This window comes from Echiichthys vipera (genome assembly GCF_963691815.1).
Source record: "Echiichthys vipera genome assembly, chromosome: 13".
NCBI lineage: Eukaryota > Metazoa > Chordata > Actinopteri > Perciformes > Trachinidae > Echiichthys > Echiichthys vipera.
The window spans coordinates 28,577,581-28,600,080 of NC_139838.1; the positions used below are offsets into that span (position 1 = coordinate 28,577,581).

At 48.6% G+C, this 22,500-nt stretch overlaps 1 protein-coding gene across 1 annotated transcript in view; it reads left to right on the top strand.

The window, feature by feature from the left end:
• The window catches only part of LOC310955676 (zinc fingers and homeoboxes protein 2-like), an 82,134-nt gene that overhangs the window by 6,393 nt on the left and 53,241 nt on the right, over positions 1-22,500 (top strand). The gene's annotated exons all lie outside the window — the stretch shown is intronic.

Here is a 22,500-nt window from a genome sequence, read left to right on the forward strand (position 1 = left end):
GACGCACAACAGGTTTCCTTTGGTGTCAGCGTTAAACGATCCCGCGCTGTGGACACTTTCTGTCCTTTACGAACAAACACACTGTTTATAGTAATTTTGCATCTATATTTAGTCATTTTGTGCCTGTTTTACAGTCATTGTGCGTCCTTTTTAGTCTTTTTGCATATATATAAATTAATTTTCTGTCCTTTTTTAGTCATTTTGCGTCACTTCGTAACTGTTTTGCACCTATTTTGCTTAAATTTTAGTCATTTTGCATCTATATTTAGTCATTTTGTGTACTGTTTTTTTAGTCATTTGCGTCCCTTTTTAGTCATTATGCATCAATAATAAGTAACTTTGCTTCTATTTTTAGTCATTTTGCATCTATATTTAGTCATTTTGTGTCCATCTTGGTCGGGCAGGAGTTTGGAGTCTTCATGTTGGACTTGATGATGATTTAAAGTTTATTTAAAACGGAGTGAGACATTCATTCATGCGCGTTATAAATGAAAATAATATGTGTGAATTATTTTTGCAGTAAGGAGCCGAAGGAAATAAGTGAACGAACAAAAACAGAACAAATGAAAACGAGCGATTGTGCAGCATCACGTGAATGCAGTATTAATGTAATTAACTGTGCTGTTGCGTTGTTATTGCAGTATTTTCAACATGGATTCATTTATTTATTTAAGGTTTTTCCTGAGGTATTAATGCTGACGGGGCTCGTGGTCGCTCACGCTGCCAAGAGGAACCGAGGGAAACACCGGATCCTCGGGATTGTTTGAAAGTCTTTGGCAGGAGGAGGCAAATTTTTAGGAAATTGAGCGCAAAACGGCTGCTTCAGTCCAAAACCATCCGCGGTGACTTTGTGCACGGGTCGAACCAGAAAACAGACTCTGCTGCGGTGAAATCTGTGCAGCGACACAATCAGACTTAGGGCGCACTCATACTGTCCTTCTGTACCGGGCCAAAACCGTTTTTTCAGCTAAAGCCTAGTGCCTTTAAGCAGTGTGAGTGCACCCGCTCCGTGCATAACTGCGGACAGCGGGTCGTCCACGGCCCGCTTGAGAGGTGGGCTTTAGTAAAGCATGTTTGCACATGTACGAGCACGAGCGTGCGCACGTGTACGAGCGTGCGCACGTGTACGAGCACGAGGCCTACGGCGGCTCTGAGGTCATTTCCTGTGCGCCTGTTGGGACGTAGAAAAAAGAAGGAGGGACCATGCGCGGACATTTCAAACAATGGCGGTGAAAGGTTCACGTTGGTGTGATGCGGAGGTGGAGTGTTTACTGCAGATTTGGTCGATGAAAAGATTCAAAAACAGTCGACAAGACGCACAAAAACTCTGAGGTCTACGGAAAGATCTGGAAACAAAGCCACGCATCGCCATGACGTCATCAATGCGTGTGACGTGTTACGGCGTGATGACGTATAGGCAGCAAGAAGCATTCTCCGAGGCCCAGGTAGTGTGAGTACAAACGGGCCTGGAGGGGGGGACAAGGACCCTAAAGCACGGGGCACGGGACGGACGCACAGTGGGAGGGCGCCCTTAAACACTGAAACAGCAGGAATGCAAACGCATAAACAAATATCGCTGCAGATTAAAGGAGCTCAGTTTGGAGTTTGTCAGCTGAGAGCTCTAATTAATATTAATGCAACATGCAAATGAGAGCGCGGGATGGAGAGCTCCTCTTTATCCGCGTGACGGGTAAACACACCAACAGCAATCATGGCGTGATGCACATGATGAGCGTCACTCAAAACGGTCCCCCCCCCCCTGGACAATCAGCCAGACATCGACCCGTGTCCGAGTCCCGCCCACAGCTTCATTAAACGCCACTGACACCACAGAGGTCACGTCATGCAAGTGTGAAGAGCAGGAATCAAACACAGATCAATTCAAATGCACATGTATGCAGTGTTTGATGCAGCGCGTGTTTCTATGGGGGTCACTGCGGCATTCAAGGGGATGTGAACAGTACTGTGAAGACGATCCCAGCTGACATCGGGCGTGAGGCGGGGTCCACCCTGGACAGGACGCCAGTCTATCACAGGACACATAGAGACGAACAGAGACAGACAACCATTCACACCTACGGGTGATTTAGAGTCATCAATGAACCCAACACCTGCACGTCTTTGGACTGTGGGAGGAAACCGGAGAACCCGGAGAAAACCCACACAGACACGGGGAGGACATCTTGAATGACGCCTGAGAAAGTGAAGCATGTGTACGGCATTAGTCCGGACTCTGACGGAGGACGGTTCATGGTTAGTTGTAATGGACTGAGATCACTTCCAGGTAACGACGCAGCTGCAGGTGGAGAAAACCGTCATTTGCATCCGCGTCCTTAAATACACGCGGCCTCGCTCCGCGAACGCGTTTAATTCTGACATCATTTACTGAGTGAGGAAAGAAAAAAGTGTCTGAATGAGTTTGTGTTCGATGCCGTCGCTCATGCGGTGAAGGCAGGTGTCATAAATCACAATTTAGAGCGAAACACTTGAGAAACACTTTGTTCTCACGGCTTTTTTTATTTAGATTCTCTGTTTTTATTCATGAAGAGAGAGAAAGAGCTTATTCTCTCATTAAAGCCGCGGCGTGTGTTTCTCAATTACTCAGCACACGAGTGACCAGCGGCACTGATGGGCTCATCAGAGGAAGAGACCCCCCCCCTCCCCCCCGGGACCCTGTGATTTGTTGGAGGACCCCCCCGCCCTCCCCTCGTGTCTGGATCGTTAATTTGAACCTTGTTCCAAACCTTTCTGAGCACGGTTCCCTCTTTTTCATCAGCGTCCTCATTGATATTCATCTGTTTCCTTGTGGGGGCTCGTCCTCTTGTTCGCTCGTCCTCGTGTTCACACCTGGGGCAAAGTAGATGCCCCCCTCGTTCACGTATTTCCAATATCCCCCTCCCCCCCGAACTGTGATTTGTTGTACCCTCGTGTCTGGATCCTTGTGTTCACACCTGGGGGCTCTTCCTCGTTCCAAACCTTACTGAGCACGGTTCCCTCTTTTTCATCAACGTCCTCATTGATCTTCATCTGTTTCCTCGTGTTCACACTTGGGGGCTCATCCTCGTGTTCGCTCGTCCTCGTGTTCACACCTGGGGACTCGTCCTCACCTTCACACCGGGGGGCTCTTCCTCGCCCTCACACCCAGGGGGCTCTTCCTCGTCCTCGTGTTCACACCCGGGGGCTCGTCCTCATGTTCACACCTGGGGGCTCTTCCTCACGTTCACACCTGGGGGCTCGTCCTCGCGTTCACACCTGGGGGCTCGTCCTCGTGTTCACACCTGGGGCAAAGCAGATGATTCTTGTTCACGTATTTCCAATATCCCCCTCCCCCCCTGAACTGTGATTTGTTGTACCCTCGTGTCTGGATCCTTGTGTTCACACCTGGGGCCTCGTTTTGTGTTTACACCTGGGGGCTCGTCCTTGTCTTCACACCTGGGGGCTCATCCTCGTTCCAAACCTTACTGAGCACGGTTTTCCCTCTTTTCATCAGCGTCCTCATTGATATTCATCTGTTTCCTCATGTTCACACCTGGGGGCTCGTCCTCGTGTTCGCTCGTCCTCGTGTTCACACCTGGAGGCTCGTCCTCGTGTTTACACCTGGGGGCTCGTCCTCGTGTCCACATCTGGGGACTTGTCCTCGTGTTTGCACCTGAGGGCTCTTCCTTGTGTTCACACCTGGGGGCTCGTTCTCGCGTTCACACCTGAGGGCTCTTTCTTGTGCACACACCTGGGGGCTCGTCCTCGCGTTCACACCTGGGGGCTCTTCCTTGTGCTCACACCTGGGGGCTGGTCCTCGTGTCCACATCTGGGGGCTCGTCCTCGTGTTCACACCTGGGGGCTCTTCCTTGTGCACACACCTGGGGGCTCGTCCTCGCATTCACACCTAAACTCCACTGGGAGAGGAGGACGCTGCCCGGCTCAAGAGAACTCCAGCTTCTTTGAAGGCAGATGATTCTCGTTCACATATTTCCAATATTTCCAGTGTTTCCAGAACATTCTGCCCGGCGCTTCACAGCCGGCGCCAAACACTTTCCAGGCGAGAGGCTGTTTCTCTGAATGTGTGTGTGTGTGTGTGTGTGTGTGTGTGTGTGTGTGTGTGTGTGTGTGTGTGTGTGTGTGTGTGTGTGTGTGTGTGTGTGTGTGTGTGTGTGTGTGTGTGTGTGTGTGTGTGTGTGTGTGTGTGTGTGTGTGTGTGTGTGTGTGTGTGTGTGTGTGTGTGTGTGTGTGTGAGCAGCTGAGCCGCCTCACGCTGCTGCTGACACTGAGTGGGAAACTCAGCCACTCATGAACGGGTTCGCAGCGCGGAAAGACAAAAACTTGAGTTTATTTATCCTGTGAAGAGAAACGGGGGTTCATCAGTTCCCAAGCCCTGGACAGGACGCCAGTCTATCACAGGACACATAGAGACGAACAGAGACAGACAACCATTCACACCTACGGGTGATTTAGAGTCATCAATGAACCGAACACCTGCACGTCTTTGGACTGTGGGAGGAAACCGGAGAACCCGGAGAAAACCCACGCAGACACGGGGACAACATGCAAACTCCACACAGAAGGGACCCAGTCGGGATTCAAACCAGGAACCCTCTCGCTGTGAGGCGACAGTGCTAACCACTACACCACCGTGTAGCCATGTCCTGTTTTATACCTTTTGTCAAACAAAGCTGAGTCGTGACCAAAAGAGAGCTGAGGAAGGCAAAGCTCTGGATCTACCCTCAGTCCTGGTTCCTACCCTCACCTGTGGTCATGAAAGCTGGGTCAGGACCCAAAGAACCAGGTCGCGGGTCCAAGCGTCTGAAATGTGTTTCCTCAGGAGGGGGGCTGGAGTCTCCCTTAGAGAGAGGGGGAGAAGTTCAGCATCCGTGAGGAACTCGGAGTAGAGCCGCTGCTCCTTTGCGTTGAAAGGAGCCAGTTGAGGTGGTTCAGGATCATCTGGTAAGGATGAACCCTGGGCGCCTCCCTAGGGAGGTGTTCCAGGCACGTCCAGCTGGGAGGAGGCCTCGGGGAAGACCCAGGACCAGGTGGAGAGATTAGATCTCCACACTGGCCTGGGAACGCCTCAGGATCCCCCAGTTAGAGCTGGTTAATGTGGCCCAGGAAAGGGAAGTTTGGGGTCCCCTGCTGGAGCTGCTGCGCCCGAGACCTGATCCAGGATCAGAGGCTGAAGATGAGATGAGATGATTTAATAACTTTTGTGTTTCTGAAACTCGTTGCTAAACTTCCCCACATATTCCACAAACTGATTTCCAGGCTTGAATATTAATTTTTTGTCGAATTAATAATTTAGATTTTTGAAGAATTCCATTAATTTTAATTTGCAGTCAAACAAACGTTCGTTCGCTGAAATGTCAAAATATGAACTTACAATTCTGAGGCATTCAGCGAAATACAACTCAATTATACTTTTATAATGCACACACACACACACACACACACACACACACACACACACACACACACAGACAGACACACAGACACACACACACACACACACACACACACACACACACACAGACACAGACACACACACACACACACACACACACACACACACACACACAGACACACAGACACACAGACACACACACACACACACACACACAGACACAGACACACACACACACACACACACACACATACACACACACACACACACACACACACACACACACACACACACACACACACACACACGGAGTCTTTTGTTACCTGATAAACAACTAAAAAATCCAATCTGGTGCTGAATAAATTACCTGTGGGACGCATTCAGCCGCCGCCGTTTTCCTCTCATTCATTTGCGGTTCGCTCCGTCTCGTCTGCGGCGTTCCAGAGGGTCAACCGCCACTCCGTGCGTTTTTATTCCCCACAAGAGTTCAGTGTCAAACCTCTGGGATTTACAAAAGGAACCCAAGATGATGATGATAATGAAAACAATGGTGATAATGACAATAAATCTCCGCAAAAGCACAAAGAGTGGTGTGTGTGTAGTGAGGCTGCGGAGCACAATCTGCACGCAAACCTCTGATTTGTGCACCTGCAGCAACAACAAGTGACGTTAGAATGACTTATAATTACTCAACTAACCTTATTATTATTATTATTATTATTATTATTATGAGTCCTAATTATTAACATCTGCTGTTGTTGCGACAGGTGAACAGATGTTTCTGCGTCCGTCCCGTGCCCCGTGCTTTAGGGTACTTGTCCCCCCTCCAGGCCCGTTTGTACTCACACTACCTGGGCCTCGGAGAATGCTTCTTGCTGCCTATACGTCATCACGCCGTAACACGTCACACGCATTGATGACGTCATGGCGATGCGTGGCTTTGTTTCCAGATCTTTCCGTAGACCTCGGAGTTTTTGTGCGTCTTGTCGACTGTTTTTGAATCTTTTCATCGACCAAATCTGCAGTAAACACTCCACCTCCGCATCACACCAACGTGAACCTTTCACCGCCATTGTTTGAAATGTCCGCGCATGGTCCCTCCTTCTTTTTTCTACGTCCCAACAGGCGCACAGGAAATGACCTCAGAACCGCCGTAGGCCTCGTGCTCGTACACGTGCGCACGCTCGTGCTCGTACACGTGCACACGTGCTTTACTAAAGCCCACCTCTCCCAAACGGGCAGTGGACGGCAAGCGTGCCGCTCCAAGGCGCGGTACGGTTGCACTCACACTGGTCAAACGAACCAGACTTTAGCCGTGAAACGTATCGGTCATCGGCTACGGCTGAAATCGGCCCTAAAGAAATCCACATTGGTCGATCGATGTTAGAATCTTAACATACGTGTTAAAAGTTGGATTTTAAAACCTTTTATTTACATAACAAGCATCTAACAGTTGGTGTTCAGACGTTTCTCTGAGGAGTCTGGAAACTTGAGTCTGGGATCTAGAAACGGAAAGTGCGTATGAACCCTGATCCGTGCGTTTAAAAGAAAGATGGCGTTGAGGTGGTTCTGGATCATCTGGTAAGGATGAACCCTGGGCGCCTCCCTAGGGAGGTGTTCCAGGCACGTCCAGCTGGGAGGAGGCCTCGGGGAAGACCCAGGACCAGGTGGAGAGATTAGATCTCCTCACTGGCCTGGGAACGCCTCAGGATCCCCCAGTTAGAGCTGGTTAATGTGGCCCGGGAAAGGGAAGTTTGGGGTCCCCTGCTAAAGCTGCTGCCCTGAGACCCGACCCCGGATAAGAGGCTGAAGATGAGATGAGAATGAAACCGTCACATTTTACATCATCAGTCATTTTTTTGCCTCTTTTCACATTTTAACTTTTGCAAACTCTTAAAAACAGACGAAGAAAACCTGTAAAAGACTCTGAACCTGAGTCAGAGCTGCTTGTTTGTGCGTTCGTCCTCCGGCTGTGAGAGAAGGAGCCGTCGGGGCTGAACGCCCCCCCGTCCCACCCCCCCCCCCCCCCCGTCCCTCGTCCCCGAACAAAACTCCAGCATCACACCCAAAGTGGCGAACGTGATACTCCCCGACGGAGGCTCATTCATCTCTGATGAAAGAATCTGTTTCAGACGCTGGGAGGGGAAGACGTCCCCAAACCGGCCCCGTCTACCTTTCTCTCTCGTTGGGGGGGGGAGTGAAACCAGGGGATCAAAGTCCAGATTAAAAGTGACGCTGCGGTTTCCAGCATCGATCTCTCGACCCGAGCGCTTTCATCGAGTGCAAAAGATGCAAAATGAACTGTTTTTTACCCCGAAATGGCGCCGGGCGCTAACGGACGACGACTCTTCTGGCGCAGCACTCTCGCTTCTGATCTTTGGCCGATTCGTTTGGATTATTTAATCCAATTATTTGGACGTGGCTAACAGTGGTTAGCTCGGGGCAGCACGGTGAAGGCATTCAAAGGTCTTTTTTAACCACTAATGCTGCTGAAAATAACAGCAAACCTCTGCAGCAGCATGAGAAGAGTCCCTACACACACAACAAAGCAGCAATGGGCTCCTTCCACTGTAATGGACTTTACTATGAAAGGAGCTGGTACAGGGGCCAGTAGGTAAGTCTTTAAAACACTCTTTAATAAACTCTGGCTTCACTAACTACGCTGATGACGCTTTGTTGTGTGTGTAAGGACTCTTCTCATGCTGCTGCAGAGGTTTGCTGTTATTTTCAGCAGCATTAGTGGTTAAAAAAGACCTTTGAATGCCTTCACCGTGCTGCCCCGAGCTAATCAGTGTGAAGAACAAGAGCCTCAAACTTGTACTTTAAGATAAATATACGGTGATACAACAACATTGTTCTGTGCTTCAGTACCGTACAGGTCCGAATGTCCCGGTCCACATGATGCGGACATTTGCGGTCCCCGCGGTAACAAAGAGAAAGGTTGAAGGTTGCGAACGTGACGCTGTCCTCCGCGGTGGAAAAAGCCTCGCATTCAAAAAACACTTTTAATAAAAATCCTCTGAGTATTTTATGAACGAGGTTAGTTTGAGCTGTGTGTGTGTGTGTGTGTGTGTGTGTGTGTTTGTGTGTGTTTGTCTGTCTGTCTGTTTGTGACTGTGTGTGTGTGTGTGTCTGTGTGTGTGTGTGTGTGTGTGTGTGTGTCTGTGTGTGTGTGTGTGTGTGTGTGTATAAAGACTGGGTTAATTTCAGAGCAGGGCGCTGTGGGGTTATGTGAGTCAAAGGAAGTGAGTGCTCTTCAAAATAAGAGCGGGCAGAGTGTGTGTGTGTGTGTGTGTGTGAGTGTGTGAGTGTGTGTGTGTGTGTGTGTGTCATTGAAAACATCTTCTCCGCTCCGTCTTTCAGGGGACGTCTCTTTTGTCGAGTGTTGAATAAAAAAAAAAAAATCAATTTTCCTCGCAGACGTTTGGGGTTCTGAATATTTTCACTGGGGCCATTTCTGTGTTTCTCCATTTCCTTCCTGTTTCCATGCGTCTGTGTGTGTGTGTTTGAACGTGTGTGTGTTTGAACGCGTCGTGTGTTTGAACGCGTCGTGTGTTTGAACGCGTCGTGTGTTTGAACGTGTGTGTGTTTGAACGTGTCGTGTGTTTGAACGTGTGTGTGTTTGAACGTGTCGTGTGTTTGAACGTGTGTGTGTTTGAACGTGTGTGTGTTTGAACGTGTGTGTGTTTGAGCGCGTCGTGTGTTTGAGCGCGTCGTGTGTTTGAACGTGTGTGTGTTTGAACGTGTGTGTGTTTGAACGCGTCGTGTGTTTGAACGCGTCGTGTGTTTGAACGCGTCGTGTGTTTGAACGTGTGTGTGTTTGAACGTGTCGTGTGTTTGAACGTGTGTGTGTTTGAACGTGTCGTGTGTTTGAACGTGTGTGTGTTTGAACGTGTCGTGTGTTTGAACGTGTCGTGTGTTTGAACGTGTGTGTGTTTGAACGTGTCGTGTGTTTGAACGTGTGTGTGTTTGAGCGCGTCGTGTGTTTGAGCGCGTCGTGTGTTTGAACGTGTGTGTGTTTGAGCGCGTCGTGTGTTTGAGCGCGTCGTGTGTTTGAACGCGTCGTGTGTTTGAACGCGTCGTGTGTTTGAACGCGTCGTGTGTTTGAACGTGTGTGTGTTTGAACGTGTCGTGTGTTTGAACGTGTGTGTGTTTGAACGTGTCGTGTGTTTGAACGTGTGTGTGTTTGAACGCGTCGTGTGTTTGAACGCGTCGTGTGTTTGAACGTGTGTGTGTTTGAACGTGTCGTGTGTTTGAACGTGTGTGTGTTTGAGCGCGTCGTGTGTTTGAGCGCGTCGTGTGTTTGAACGTGTCGTGTGTCGTGTGTTTGAACGTGTGTGTGTTTGAGCGTGTCGTGTGTTTGAACGTGTCGTGTGTTTGAGCGTGTGTGTGTTTGAACGTGTCGTGTGTTTGAACGTGTCGCGTGTTTGAACGTGTCGTGTGTTTGAACGTGTGTGTGTTTGAACGTGTCGTGTGTTTGAACGTGTCGTGTGTTTGAACGCGTCGTGTGTTTGAACGCGTCGTGTGTTTGAACGTGTCGTGTGTTTGAACGTGTCGTGTGTCGTTTGTTTGAACGTGTGTGTGTTTGAGCGTGTCGTGTGTTTGAACGCGTCGTGTGTCGTGTGTTTGAACGTGTCGTGTGTTTGAACGCGTCGTGTGTTTGAACGTGTCGCGTGTTTGAACGTGTCGCGTGTTTGAACGTGTGGTGTGTTTGAACGCGTCGCGTGTTTGAACGCGTCGCGTGTTTGAACGCGTCGCGTGTTTGAACGCGTCGCGTGTTTGAACGTGTCGCGTGTTTGAACGTGTCGTGTGTCGTGTGTTTGAACGTGTGTGTGTTTGAACGCGTCGCGTGTTTGAACGTGTCGCGTGTTTGAACGTGTCGTGTGTCGTGTGTTTGAACGTGTGTGTGTTTGAGCGTGTCTCGTGTTTGAACGTGTCGTGTGTTTGAACGTGTGTGTGTTTGAACGTGTGTGTGTTTGAACGTGTCGTGTGTTTGAACGTGTCGTGTGTTTGAACGCTGCAGCCGTTCCACCTGCTCGCCGACCCCAGATCACATCTGCAGACTTCCTGTCTCAATGTTCAGACTCTCTGTTGAACCTGCAAATGTGATGTTTGGAGTTACCGTATTTTTCGGAGTAAAAGTCGCACCGGAGCTGAAAATGCAAATTAAAGAAGGAAAGAAACAGATATAAGTCGCACTAGAGTTTGTGTTGTTTCCAGACGATTATCATTCATTCATTCATCTTCAACCGCTTATCCCGGGGTCGGGGTCGCGGGGGGCGGGAGCCGATCCCAGCTGACATCGGGCGTGAGGCGGGGTCCACCCTGGACAGGACGCCAGTCTATCACAGGACACATAGAGACGAACAGAGACAGACAACCATTCACACCTACGGGTGATTTAGTGTCATCAATGAACCCAACACCTGCACGTCTTTGGACTGTGGGAGGAAACCGGAGAACCCGGAGAAAACCCACGCAGACACGGGGAGAACATGCAAACTCCACACAGAAGGGCCCCAGCCGGGATTCAAACCAGGAACCCTCTCGCTGCGAGGCGACAGTGCTAACCACCACACCACCGTGTATCTCACTTTCTAAAATCAAATATATTAATATTTACAAATCAAAACAAGTTCACTGACACAACACAGCCGACCGTGTCGGGTGACCATGGTTATTGTTCGCCTGCGATTTTCTGAGAGGTGGGCTTTAGTAAAGCACGTTTGCACGTGTACGAGCACGAGCGTGCGCACGTGTACGAGCACGAGCCCTACGGCGGTTCTGAGGTCATTTCCTGTGCGCCTGTTGGGACGTAGAGAAAAGAAGGAGGGACCATGCGCGGACATTTCAAACAATGGCGGTGAAAGGTTCACGTTGGTGTGATGCGGAGGTGGAGTGTTTACTGCAGATTTGGTCGATGAAAAGATTCAAAAACAGTCGACAAGACGCACAAAAACTCCGAGGTCTACGGAAAGATCTGGAAACAAAGCCACGCATCTCCTTAAATGTGAATATTTACTCCTTTTTTGTCTTCAATGACGGTAAACTGAATATTTTGTTGTTTTTTCTCATTAAACAAACAATTTGAAGACGTCTGCGTGACTTTGGGAAATAATAACGGCCGTTTAAAAGTGTTTTTATGGACAAACCCGTCCAATTTGAGAGTCTGTTACGGTTTAAAACTAGCACGTTTGTTAGCATGTTCATTAGCATGTTCGTTAGCACGTTTGTTAGCACCTTTGTTAGTCCTTATTTTAGCGTTTCTCTGTAGAAAAAAGGTCGTTTCCATCTGTAAAAAACACCCGACCCTCTCTCTAAATTCCTCCCACACAGAGAGGAGATGGAAGAGGAAAAGTTTGGCCCTTTTTTTAGCTCGTCTTTGTTATTTTTCACGGTATTTCTGCTTCATTAGACGCCGCGTACCCAGTGGAAAGGTTCCAGCACAGACGAGAGGAAGCGACACGTAACCCTGGAAAGAAACGCCGTCCAACACAAACACACTGACATTTGCTGTCCGCGTGTCTTTTGTTCCCGTGCCGTCGTCTGGGGCGTGTGAGCTGCTCCCGCGGACACACGCGCAGGGATGAACTTCGGCTCAGAGCGGCCGAAGCTCAGCTCCTCGGTTTCCTCCTCTTGCTTTTTCATGTGGGACAGAAACCCCACGTTTTGGTGAAGTGCAGACACGGCGTCAAAACCGCGGGACTATTTTTAGGCGTTGGCGGCACAGACGCTTGCGCCATCCTGCCATTTCTCCGCCTGACTCATCACCACCACAGGAAATGGACTCGTGCGTCTCTGCAGCAGATGCTTTTCCAGATTCAGCAGCCACTCCTCGCTCCTTTAGGGCGCCCTCCCACTGTGCCTCCGTCCCGTGCCCCGTGCTTTAGGGTCCTTGTCCCCCCCTCCAGGCCCGTTTGTACTCACACTACCTGGGCCTCGGAGAATGCTTCTTGCTGCCTATACGTCATCACGCCGTAACACGTCACACGCATTGATGACGTCATGGCGATGCGTGGCTTTGTTTCCAGATCTTTCCGTAGACCTCGGAGTTTTTGTGCGTCTTGTCGACTGTTTTTGAATCTTTTCATCGACCAAATCTGCAGTAAACACTCCACCTCCGCATCACACCAACGTGAACCTTTCACCGCCATTGTTTGAAATGTCCGCGCATGGTCCCTCCTTCTTTTTTCTACGTCCCAACAGGCGCACAGGAAATGACCTCAGAACCGCCGTAGGCCTCGTGCCCGTACACGTGCGCACGCTCGTGCTCGTACACGTGCAAACGTGCTTTACTAAAGCCCACCTCTCCCAAACGGGCCGTGGACGGCAAGCGTGCCGCTCCTAGACGCGGTACGGTTGCACTCACACTGGTCAGAGGAAATGAGGCAGAAGACGGAGACTCCCGTAGTTGAGGGCGATTGGATCAAGTTGAAGTGAACGGACCTCGACGGAGACGCTACGTCTTCAAAACAATATAAAAATGTTTATCTTGTATTTTTCGACATCATTTCTTCCACAAAGATAAAAAAACAGCGTCTGAACTGCGATAGTTTGGACGCCGCTTCATGCTCCGATCTCTGTACGTCAGGTTCATTTACTCTGAAGTCATTTAAAGGCTTCACCGTGTGGTTTTGATCATGTAGATTATTTATGTAGTGAATTAAACATGAAATGATTTGTCCTTAAATGTGAATATTTACTCTTTTTACCCTTAAACTCAATATTTCGTTGTTTTTTCTCATGAAACAAACAATTTGAAGTCGTCTGCCTGACTTTGGGAAATCATGACGCCCGTTTAAAAGTGTTTTTTTGGACGAACCCGTCACGTAAACAAGCCGCAGCCCTTTAGAGCGCGCTGCTCCGCGTGTAGTGCGCGGGACTTTCCCACCGCAAACCCCAACGCTCTGTGAGTGACCTTGAACGCAGCGTAGACGGCTGCAACAGAAGCCCAGCGTCTGTGACGTTTCATCATCCGTCTGCCTCAGTCCTCCCTCCTCTTCCTCCTCTCCTCCTGTTCCTCCTCTTCCTCCTCTCCCTCCTCTCCTCCTTTTCCTCCTCTTCCTCCTCTTCCTCCTCTCCCTCCTCTTCCTCCTCTCCCTCCTCTCCCTCCTCTTCCTCCTCTTCCTCCTCTTCCTCATCTCCCTCCTCTTCCTCCTCTCCCTCCTCTCCCTCCTCTCCCTCCTCTCCCTCCTCTCTTCTCTCCCTCCTCTCCCTCCTCTCCCCTCCTCTTCCTCCTCTCCTCCTCTCCCTCCTCTCCTCTGCCTCCTCTCCTCTTCCTCCTCTCCCTCCTCTCCTCTGCCTCCTCTCCTCTTCCTCCTCTCCCCTCCTCTTCTCCTCTCCCTCCTCCCCTCCCCTTCCTCCTCTCCCTCCTCTCCCTCCTCTCCCTCCTCCTCTTCCTCCTCTTTCTCCTCTCCCTCGTCCCCTCCTCTCCCTCCTCTCCCTCCTCTCCCTCCTCTCCCTCGTCCCCTCCTCTTCCTCCTCTTCCTCCTCTCCCTCCTCTCCCCTCCTCTTCCTCCTCTCCCTCCTCTCCCTCCTCTTCCTCCTCTCCCTCCTCTTCCTCCTCTTCCTCCTCTTTCTCCCGTCCCCTCGAACCTGAAACGACCTTCCCTCTCAGGGCGCTCTCCTCTGAGCGTCGGAGGCTGAAAACTCATCTGTTCAAGTAGCGCCTCGCCTCCTCTCGTCCTCCTCTCGTCCTCCTCTTCCCCTTCAATCATCCCCCCTTCTCCAGAATCCTGCAGTCGAGATTAAACGTCTTCCTGGTTTCCTGTCACTTCCCTCTCTCTCTCTCTCTCACTCGCTCGCTCGCTCTCTCATCCGTCAGTCTGACGATGGCGCCGTGACCTTGACCTTTGACCTTTGACCTCACACCTGTCACACTCAGGTGAAGTGTTCGTGTGCAGCTGTCCAATCTTTCTGGGATCCATTAATCGAGTGTGTGTGTGTGTGTGTGTGTGTGTGTGTGTGTGTGTGTGTGTGTGTGTGTGTGTGTGTGTGTGTGTGTGTGTGTGTGTGTGTGTGTGTGTGTGTGTGTGTGTGTGTGTGTGTGTGTGTGTGTGTGTGTGTGTGTGTGTGTGTGTGTGTGTGTGTGTGTGTGCGCGCGCGCACGTGTGCGCGTTGAAGGCAGTTTACCGTGAATAATTTCTTTTAGTCAAAAGGAGACGGTTAAGTTTAGACGACTAAAGGAGACGGTTAAGTTAAGACGACTAAAGGTGACGGTTAAGTTAAGACGACTAAAGGTGACGGTTAAGTTTAGACGACTAAAGGAGACGGTTAAGTTAAGACGACTAAAGGTGACGGTTAAGTTAAGACGACTAAAGGTGACGGTTAAGTTTACACGACTAAAGGAGACGGTTAAGTTAAGACGACTAAAGGTGACGGTTAAGTTTAGACGACTAAAGGAGACGGTTAAGTTTAGACGACTAAAGGAGACGGTTAAGTTAAGACGACTAAAGGTGACGGTTAAGTTTAGACGACTAAAGGTGACGGTTAAGTTTAGACGACTACAGGAGACGGTTAAGTTTAGACGACTAAAGGAGACGGTTAAGTTTACACGGCTAAAGGTGACGGTTAAGTTTACACGACTAAAGGTGACGGTTAAGTTTAGACGACTAAAGGTGACGGTTAAGTTTAGTCACTAAAGGAGACGGTTAAGTTTACACGACTAAAGGTGACGGTTAGTTTACACGACTAAAGGTGACGGTTAAGTTTAGACGACTAAAGGTGACGGTTAAGTTTACACGGCTAAAGGTGACGGTTAAGTTTACACGACTAAAGGTGACGGTTAAGTTTAGACGACTAAAGGTGACGGTTAAGTTTAGACGACTAAAGGAGACGGTTAAGTTTAGACGACTAAAGGAGACGGTTAAGTTTAGACGACTAAAGGAGACGGTTAAGTTTAGACGACTAAAGGTGACGGTTAAGTTCAGACGACTAAAGGTGACGGTTAAGTTTAATCGACTAAAGGTGAGGGTTAAGTTTAGACGACTTAAAGGTGAGGGTTAAGTTTAGACGACTAAAGGAGACGGTTAAGTTTAGACGACTAAAGGTGACGGTTAATCCCTTTAGGATGAAGTGGAGTCTAATAATAGCTGTGCAGGAACTCAGCCTAACACACACACACACACACACACACACACACACACACACACGCCACAATATCCACGTTTCCTGCCTCGTTTGCGGCGCCACTGACGAGCGTGTGAGCGCCTCAACGCGGCCGCGGAGAAGCGAAAAGGAGCTAATGCACAACAATGTCCTGAGCTACGGAATAATTATCCCACAGGACTCAAGACGGAGCTGTCGGGAAGGATCAGAGATGACACACACACACACACACATACACACTTAAACACACACACATGCTGTAACAGCGTGAGAGCGCTCTGATACGGCCGCAGGGAGTGAAGATGGAGAAGCAGCCAATGGGGGCGGAGGATCTGTGGTCAGCCTACAGCGGCTCGGCCAATGGCGTGCGTGGGGGCGGGGCCAGTCTGGAGCTGTTCTGTGTTCTTGCTCGGACTCGGAGCCGCATTCCTGCTCCATTCCTGGGCTGAAGGCCCGACTCAGCGGGTGGAGCAAGGCACTGTGGGAAACTCAGGGGGGGGGGGGGGGGGGGGGTGCATGCGTGCGTGCGTGTGTGGGGGGGGTGCGTGCGCGGGGCGGTGGCACGAACATGCGTGATTGGGAAAAGGTGCCCGCGCACAGATTAAAGCAAGAGAAGAAGAAACAAAGGCCGAGTCACTTCCTGTGAGAAAACACTTCATTCTCTCAAATCAAAACCACTCTTTAACCACTTAACAGTCACCTGTAGACTACAATTAACCGTCACCTTTAGACTAAACTTAACCGTCACCTTTAGACTAAACTTAACCGTCACCTTTAGACTAAACTTAACCGTCTCCTGTAGACTAAACTTAACCGTCACCTTTAGACTAAACTTAACCGTCTCCTTTAGACTAAACTTAACCGTCACCTTTAGACTCAACTTAACCGTCACCTTTAGTCTAAACTTAACCGTCACCTTTAGAGACTAAACTTAACCGTCACCTTTAGAGACTAAACTTAACCGTCACCTTTAGAGACTAAACTTAACCGTCACCTTTAGAGACTAAACTTAACCGTCACCTTTAGAGACTAAACTTAACCGTCACCTTTAGACTAAACTTAACCGTCACCTTTAGACTAAACTTAACCGTCTCCTTTAGACGTCTAAACTTAACCGTCACCTTTAGTCGTCTAAACTTAACCCTCACCTTTTGTCGTCTGCTCGTCAGAAACCTGTCACAAATTTGTCTCGGCGGCGACCTCGTGCCCGTTCGCCGTTCTTTTACCAAACGAAGCGGCTGCGGCGGGATTCAAACCGGCGCTCCAGGTTTTGCTAAAGAGCGAGCGGACAGCCTCCTGATTGGGCCGTGAACGCGTAATCACACTAATGCGGCAGCGGGGCGAAGTCCGCCTGGTGCAACGTGGCGCTGCTCGAGCCCGTAACCAACCAATCACAGAGCGGTGTGGCGGCGTGGAGGGCTGGGGTGAGGGGGGGGGGACTCCTCAGGACCACTGCACATGCTCAGTGTGGCTCCAGAGAAGGGGGTGTGGTGCTGTGAGAGTGTGCGTGCGGAGAGCGCGGAGTGGGTGGGTGTTTGACTCCATTCCGCGGGGAGAGTGTGTGTGTGTGTGTGTGTGTGTGTGTGTGTGTGTACGTACTGTATTTTCCGCAGCACATGACTTGCAGATTTCCCCCCATCCCCCTCCTCCTCCCCGTGTGAGCGGCGCTCTCTGCCAGGCAGGAAAGGCAGAACAGCTGTGGCGGCGGCGGCGAGCGGTTCCCCATTAACGGAGGAATTATGCGAACAGGAAATTCAAATCGGATGCAGATGAGCGGAGGAGCAGAATAGTTCCGCGCTCACGGGAGGAAAGAAACGCGTCCTGACTCCACCGCGCCGTCAGGACGCTCTCGCTGCACCGTTTGATTCCCGCGCATGAACGAAACATGAGAAATAAACCGCATTAATGAGCACGCCGCCGGGGACGCCGCCGCTGGCTACACGCCTCCTGGCACCATCACTTAACCGTCACCTTTAGTCGTCTAAACTTAACCGTCACCTTTAGAGACTAAACTTAACCTTCACCTTTAGAGACTAAACTTAACCGTCACCTTTAGAGACTAAACTTAACCGTCACCTTTAGACTAAACTTAACCGTCTCCTTTAGTGACTAAACTTAACCTTCACCTTTAGACTAAACTTAACCTCACCTTTAGACTAAACTTAACCGTCACCTTTAGTGACTAACTTAACCATCACCTTTAGAGACTAAACTTAACCGTCACCTTTAGAGACTAAACTTAACCGTCACCTTTAGTGACTAAACTTAACCGTCACCTTTAGACTAAACTTAACCTTCACCTTTAGACTAAACTTAACCGTCACCTTTAGAGACTAAACTTAACCGTCACCTTTAGAGACTAAACTTAACCGTCACCTTTAGAGACTAAACTTAACCTTCACCTTTAGACTAAACTTAACCTTCACCTTTAGACTAAACTTAACCGTCACCTTTAGTGACTAAACTTAACCATCACCTTTAGACTAAACTTAACCGTCACCTTTAGAGACTAAACTTAACCGTCACCTTTAGAGACTAAACTTAACCATCACCTTTAGAGACTAAACTTAACCGTCTCCTTTAGAGACTAAACTTAACTGTCACCTTTAGTGACTAACTTAACCGTCACCTTTAGAGACTAAACTTAACCGTCACCTTTAGACTAAACTTAACCGTCACCTTTAGAGACTAAACTTAACCGTCACCTTTAGACTAAACTTAACCATCACCTTAGAGACTAAACTTAACGGTCACCTTTAGTCGTGTAAACTTAACGGTCACCTTTAGTGGTCTCATGTGTGACACACTGCTCTGGGCTCTTGCAGCCGGTTGCATCACCTGACCTCCAGCTGCTTCTGTCACCTGCACCCGTCTGTGCTGCTCTTCCTCGGGACTCTGACGCACGGACGCCTCGCATTGATGCGGCAGCGGAGGACGTGTGCTCAGTCCATTGTCCCGACCGTGCCTCTGCCCCACCGCGTCGCTTCACATACACTTAGGCCGCGTTGCTCATCTGTCGTCTGCAGCAGGACGAGAGAGAGAGGTGCCAACAATATACATTTAGTGGTCTAAACTTAACCGTCTCCTTTAGTCGTCTAAACTTAACCGTCTCCTTTAGTCGTCTAAACTTAACCGTCACCTTTAGTCGACTAAACTTAACCGTCTCCTTTAGTCGTCTAAACTTAACCGTCTCCTTTAGTCGTCTAACTTAACCGTCTCCTTCAGTCGTCTAAACTTAACCGTCACCTTTAGAGTCTAACTTAACCGTCCCCTTTAGAGACTAAACTTAACCGTCTCCTTTAGAGCCTTAACTTAACCGTCTCCTTTAGTCGTCTAAACTTAACCGTCTCCTTTAGTCGTCTAACTTAACGGTCTCCTTTATTCGTCTAAACTTAACCGTCTCCTTTATTCGTCTAAACTTAACCGTCTCCTTTATTCGTCTAAACTTAACCGTCTCCTTTATTCGTCTAAACTTAACCGTCTCCTTTATTCGTCTAAACTTAACCGTCTCCTTTATTCGTCTAAACTTAACCGTCTCCTTTAGTCGTCTAAACTTAACCGTCTCCTTTAGTCGTCTAAACTTAACCGTCTCCTTTATTCGTCTAAACTTAACCGTCTCCTTTAGTCGTCTAAACTTAACCGTCTCCTTTAGTCGTCTAAACTTAACCGTCTCCTTTATTCGTCTAAACTTAACCGTCTCCTTAAGTCGTCTAAACTTAACGGTCACCTTCAGAGCCGAACAGCGAGCGCGGCTGAACCTCAGATTTCATTAGTGGCGCTGACGGCGTTAAATTCCTCCCCAGTCGCTGTCGCAGGAAGTGGCCGAGGACTCAATATGTCAGGATGACCGGAGCTGGAGCGAGACAATAAGAGCGCGGACAAAAGAGACGACTCTCGCACCTGCTGAGAAAGTAATAAAACAGACCCAACAGCTGCGACCCACACACACACACACACACACACACACATACACACACACATACACACACACACACACATACACACACACACACACACACACACACACACACACACACACACACACACACACACACACACCACACACACACACACACACACACACCAAAATAAAGAAAGGGAGAGTGAAAACATCCAATAAGATCTCACTGATTGTAATATCGGTGTACACACACACACACACACACACACACAAACACACACACACACAAACACACACACAGATACAAACACTTGTGACACACACACACGCACACAGACAGACACACAAACACACACAAACACACACACACACACATACACACACACACAGGGAGAGTGAAAACATCTCTCTGGTCTTTATGCATCAGTGCCATATTCAGGCTTTTATTTTGAAAAGCCCACGTCTCTACAGGTGACGGTTAAGTTTAGACGACTAAGGTGACGGTTAAGTTTAGACGACTAAAGGTGACGGTTAAGTTTAGACGACTAAAGGAGACGGTTAAGTTTAGTCGACTAAAGGAGACGGTTAAGTTTAGACGACTAAAGGTGACGGTTAAGTTTAGACCACTAAAGGAGACCGTTAAGTTTAGACGACTAAAGGTGACGGTTAAGTTTAGTCGACTAAAGGAGACGGTTAAGTTTAGTCGACTAAAGGAGACGGTTAAGTTTTGGCGACTAAAGGAGACGGTTAAGTTTAGACGACTAAAGGAGACGGTTAAGTTTAGTCACTAAAGGAGACGGTTAAGTTTAGACGACTAAAGGTGACGGTTAAGTTTAGTCGACTAAAGGAGACGGTAAGTTTAGTCGACTAAAGGAGACGGTTAAGTTTTGGCGACTAAAGGAGACGGTTAAGTTTAGACGACTAAAGGAGACGGTTAAGTTTAGTCACTAAAGGAGACGGTTAAGTTTAGTCGACTAAAGGAGACGGTTAAGTTTAGATGACTAAAGGAGACGGTTAAGTTTAGACGACTAAAGGTGACGGTTAAGTTTAGACGACTAAAGGTGACGGTTAAGTTTAGACGACTAAAGGAGACGGTTAAGTTTAGTCACTAAAGGAGACGGTTAAGTTTAGACGACTAAAGGAGACGGTTAATTTAGACGACTAAAGGTGACGGTTAAGTTTAGATATTGAAAATAATCTTTATTTTCATCTTTTTGCCCAAAAACTTGTTCGTGTTTTTCATCGAGAATGAATCAGATTTACAGATTTCCTACGTTTTGTCCGTGCGTTTTGAACGCAGCGTCAGAGTAAATGTACGGTGGAATACAAACAAACACTCACTGTTGCTTCAGTGTGTTGATGATCACCTCTGGGCCTCTGGAGCACACACACACACACACACACACACACACACACACACACACACACACACACACACACACACACACACACACACACACACACACACACACACACACACACACACACACACACACACAGTCCCAGAGCAGAGCTGCTGATGGATGGAGGATGAGGTCAGTCCTCGGGGAGATCCAGACGCTCTGGAAAAGACCTGTTGTTGTTGTTTTCTCTCCCTGCTGATGATCTCATCCACACACACACACACACACACACACACACACACACACACACACACACACACACACACACACACACTGGTGATTCCCTCTTAAAGGAGCTCGGTGATGTCTGGATCTGTGTGTTTTGGCTCTGAAAACACTTCAAAATCCAACATTTTTTAGATTTTTTGGTTTTAAATGGTTTTGAAAGTGTTCGTTTATTCGTCTTTTATTTTGTAGAAGCTGATTTTATTGTTTGGATTAATAGAAAAAAGATTGTGGGCTCCGCAGACGCCGCAGAAACAGGATCCTAGTTATTTATACAAAGACGGTTCAAATTAAAATTAAATAAAATTCCAGTTAAAATCCATTAAAAGCCTGTGAGCTTTTTCTAAAACAGAAGAAAATGTTAAATAAAGCTGTAAAAATAAGTCAAATTCAAACATATCGGGTCAGAAATGCAGTTTAAAGGCAACAAAAGGGAATTTTAATAGTTTCCTCTTGTTTAATCAATGAAATATTTTTTTAATTTACTTATTTTACTTTGTTTTGGACACAGTCGGAAATGTTTATGCAAAGTTGTGTCATCTGCATAATTATAATAACTTATTCTGTGTGTGTGTGTGTGTGTGTGTGTGTGTGTGTGTGTGTGTGTGTGTGTGTGTGTGTGTGTGTCTGTGTGTGTGTGTGTGTGTGTGTGTGTCTGTGTGTGTGTGTGTGTGTGTGTGTGTGTGTCTGTGTGTGTGTGTGTGTGTGTGTGTGTGTGTGTGTGTGTGTGTGTGTGTGTGTGTGTGTGTGTGTGTGTGTGTGTGTGTGTGTCTGTGTGTGTGTGTGTGTGTGTGTGTATGTGTGTGTGTGTGTGTGTGTCTGTGACCCTGTGTGTGTGTGCGTGTGTGTGTGTGTGTGTGTGTGACCCTGTGTGTGTGTGTGTGTGACCGTGTGTGTGTGTGTGTGTGTGGTGTGACCCTGTGTGTGTGTGTGTGTGACCCTGTGTGTGTGACCCTGTGTGTGTGTGCGTGTGCGTGTGTGCGTGTGTGTGTGACCCTGTGTGTGTGTGTGTGTCTGTGTGTCTGTGTCTGTGACCCTGTGTGTGTGTGTGTGTGCGTTTGTGTGTGTGCGTGTGCGCGTGTGTGCGTGTGTGTGTGTGTGTGTGTGTGTGTGTGTGTGTGTGTGTGTGTGTGTGTGTGTGTGTGTGTGTGTGTGTGTGTGTGTGTGTGTGTGTGTGTGTGTGTGTGTGTGTGTGTGTGTGTGTGTGTGTGTGTGTGTGTCGTTGCCTTGAGTATTTATCGAAACTCAATGGAAACTAAAATAATGCAAAACGTATGTATAACAACACACACTCCCACACCCCAGAGGCTTTCCATGATTCAGCTGTGTGTGGTTATACACACACACACACACACACACCACACACACACACACACACACACACACACACACACACACACACACACACACACACACACACACACACACAGAGCCTGGTTATGTTTAAGTACATTAGCATTAAGATGAAACTTTCT